The following is a 4,051-nucleotide window of genomic DNA, read 5'->3' on the forward strand; positions in this document are numbered from 1 at the left end:
CGCGAACCTCGAGCCCATCAAGCATAGAGGTTGACATAAACTCTGGCGCTGAGCCCCAAGGGGCTGCTCTGTACAGAATCCCCGATGAGCCCAAAGTGGAGAGAAATACAACTTCTTGCAGCTCATTCTGGAGCTTGCCTGCCTCCACCTTCTCTCATTCCCTCAACCAATGAAGGAGCTCAGTTAACAATTAAATGCAGTAGCCATTTAACACTGCCCCGCTGTGGGAACTTCTCCCCACCTGCTCAAGTGGCTGTTGACTCTGGCAGGGCTGAGCTCCTCACCGGCCCGGATGCTGGCACTGAAAACTCGCCCATAAAACACCCTGTAAAAGAAGCTCTAGGGGCCAGTGAGCCAGGTTTGTGACAGGGGCCTCCATCTCTGGACCTTCTCCCTTTGCGCTGAAGCCCAGAGCCCACGGCACTTCCTTTGGCTTCACCCCACTTTCCAGATGTTTGGAGATTTCAGGTGACCGCAGCTGTCTACACGATTTCCAGGTGGAGAGACTTCAGGGCGCTGACAGAGATCCTACCCAGGCCCTCTGCTGAGGGAAGCCAGCTGAGGGGGACCAGAAAGGTCACTAGATTTGGGATCAGAAGGCTTGGTTTTGAATCCCTGGCCTGCCACTTCCTAGCCATCACCCTGGAACTCAGTGGCCCTCAAAGTCTAGTCCTTGAGCAGCAGCATCCATGTCACTTAGGAACTTGTTGAAATGCCACTTCTCAGGCCCCATCCCCAGCCTATTGATTCAGAAACTCAAGCAGAGCCCAGCAATCTACGTTTTAAGAAGCCCTCCAGGTAATTCTGGCACACGCTGAAGCTCCAAACCACCGCCTTAAGTCATTCTCCTTGTCTGAGACTCGCTTTCCTCATCTGGAAAATGGGGAGAAAACATCTGTTTTGCAGGTTTGTTGTATTAAATGAGATTACAGTGTGTGAAGGGGCCTGGCCCCACACTCGTCACACAGAAGCTGTCCCACAGAGTTGCTGCACTGCTGGGCTGAGGGAGCAGGGCGGGCCTGGCGCTGGAGCCCTTGCTCGTGCTCTGTGGAGAAGAGCTGTCTCTCATTCAGGTCTGGCCTTGAGCGATTCTAAAGCCAGACCTCACCTCACCAACATCTGAGAGACTGAGCAAGCAGGTACCAAAAGCTACAGACTGGAGAGGAAAAGAAGGCAGAAGAGGAAACACAAGGAGCGGGAGATCAAAGGAAGACAGAGAAGGTGAGAGTGAAAAAGAGAAGCTGGGTGGTGAGTGTTAGATTCCACAAACAATCATTTGGTTGGCTTTGGTGCCAGCGGTCACCCACTTGTGAAAATGCTTGTGGTCTCAGAGTTGTAACAAGGGAGAAAGGTCTTTTGTCCGTGTCGCTGCTTCCAAAAAGCACAGTATCTAACCCGTCCTGCTGCAGCCTCCTATCTCACCTGCCCTTGGGCTGAAACATCCTTGTTCCTCATCTTCACCATCGTCAAGAAGGGTTCATTAGGGGCCGGCCCCCTGGTGCAGTGGTTAAGTGCGCACATTCTGCTTCTGCGGCCCAGGGTTCGCCGGTTCAGACCCCGGGTGTGGACATGGCACCGCTTGGTAAGCCATGCTGTGGTAGGTATCCCACATATAAAGTAGAGGAAGATGGGCATGGATGTTAGCTCAGGGCCAGTCTTCCTCAGCAAAAAGAGGAGGATTGGCAGCAGATGTTAGCTCAGGGCTAATCTTCCTCAAAAAATAAATAAATAAAATAAAAAGAAGGGTTCATTAGGCACCTATTATGTGCAGGGTGCCAGCAGTATTTTTTAAAAGCAAGGGGACACATTCTCTGTCCTCTAAGGTTTACTGTCTGGTAACTTGGGTAGAAAAGTGTGTTCTGGAACCTAAGACAACCCATGTCTCTTACCAGAAGCTGCACTGGCTGCTGATGACCGTGGGTCTGGGCGTGGTCCTGGGGAATCGCCATATGTTTGTGAGAAAGAGAGAAAATGAGAGCAAGGAAGAGAGAAGCAGGTGTGCACTGCTGGGCTGCAGACCCCACATCTCCTGGAAGACGGCGTGGCACGTCTGCTTATTTTCTGCTTCAGCACCTGGCTCTCTCAGGCATTAGGAAACAACCACATCCCACACACAATGGGCATCCAGAATCCTAGCATCGCAAGGCAAGCTTGCGCCTTAAGCCTTCACCTATCTATCCTCCTGCCTCTGGGCAGGAATGTCCTCCAACAATCCTAAGAGAGAACCTCCATCCTCTTTGTCAACGTTCTCCACAACCTTCTGAGTTTGAGTGGTCCCAACTACCAAAAACAATCACAAAAGTAGCTGCCATTTATTATCCACCTCTTGCCAGGCACTGGGCTGTGCACTGTCCAGCACACACATTCTCTACTTATTTTTCACCATAGCATTGAAGAATGGAGCTATTCATCTTTGTTTTTATTAGTGAGGAAAACTGAAGCTGACACAGGTCGCATAACTTGCCCAAGGGCACATGGGAAGGAGGAGGTCCAGAGGCTGAGCCCAGTTCTCTCTAATTCCAACGCTCTTTCCACAATCACCCAGCCATTAAAGTTTCCCTGTATCTACCACTCATTCATTCATTCAGTGAATATATATTTTTGAGCACCTACTATGTGCCAAGCACTGTATCGGGCACTAGAGCCAACCTGAATTCCTTCTGTTTCTATATAAGCCAGCTCTTTCTTATCCTTGTTATTAGGGAAAAAGAGGCAAGGTGATCAATGTGTGATTATTTTGGGGGTTGAGTCAAATATGGGAACTTGAAAAATCTGAAAAAACCTTGTTTCAGGTCGTTAATTCTCTCTTGTTTGTTATTCCCGTGCATCTCCCCACCAGGTTGGGAGAAACATCAGAGTTATCTATCTTTCAGGGAACCATGGCAAGGTCTTCAAGGGCTAGGACCAGAGAGTATCGTACAGGGCACCCTCCTAGTGTCTGGAGGTGTGTGAGATGTAATTGTATCTGAGTTTATCTAAATATTCCTCAGCTAATGGATGTTTCCAGTCTCTTCCCCCACATTGAACCAAAAAGAAAAAAAGAGAAAAGAAAAAGAAGGGAAGGAAGAATGTCTATTCTGAGATGGACTAGGAGTTCCAACAACGGTTATGTATATTGGCCTGGAATCATTGGTCCTTTGGTGCTGGGGACATGTGACAGCTTTGCCCTTCTCTCTGTTGCTAGTTCAATTTTTACATTTCTTTTCCTCTGGCACTACCCGCTAAGGACTGTCATTGGCCTCCAACAGACTCTAAGGTCCTCTCAGTCACTAACGGTGAAAATACGGAAGTCAAGAGGAGACAAAATGGCAGAGTTGTCCCCCTTCATGCAGCACAGAACTACAGAAATAGGCCTTGTTAAAGAAGACTTGGAATGTGTCACTGTTATGGAAGCAGGATGGCTTGGCCATGGGACTGTTTTATAGGTTTTTGGAGTTGGCCTGAGAAGGGGGCATTGTGAACCCCAGTGGGTTGCTGTTTCACGCACCTGCTCTCTGCTGGTGTCGGCTTTCCACCATGCTTGATGAGCCCAGGGGGCAAAAGCTAATGAACCTTCGGGTGATGGACAGTCCACCCATCCCTAGACTGCCTGGCTCCCAAATTAAGGGGATGAGTTTGCTCAGAACCCCAGTGATGGGTAAAATGCCTCCTTTCCTTCCTGCATGACAGAAATAAACTTCTCCTAAGCCCCTAAATCATAACTCAAAGGGAGCCGGATTGAGATCCTGGCTGCCGTGACTGTGCCTCCAAGGGAGGCATTTAAGGAGAAAGGCTCAGCAAAGTGCATTTTTAGAGGGACCTCTGTCTGGAGGACAAAGCTGAGAACCTGACATTAAAAGAAGTCCTTGGCATGAGCCCTCCTGAAAATGTCTGTTGGTGTAGGCCACAGATCCTGGACACTGTGGAAGCAGAGAAAAGACCAAGGACTGTGCCTGATTGTCTGTAATGACTTTGGTTCAATGCCTGGAGCGCTTGAATTCATTCATTTATTAAATAGCCACTTAGGAGGCACGTACTATAGAGCACCTCATATATGTCCCTAAGATAGTCC

This window comes from Equus przewalskii, chromosome 6, assembly GCF_037783145.1.
Source record: "Equus przewalskii isolate Varuska chromosome 6, EquPr2, whole genome shotgun sequence".
Taxonomy (NCBI): domain Eukaryota; kingdom Metazoa; phylum Chordata; class Mammalia; order Perissodactyla; family Equidae; genus Equus; species Equus przewalskii.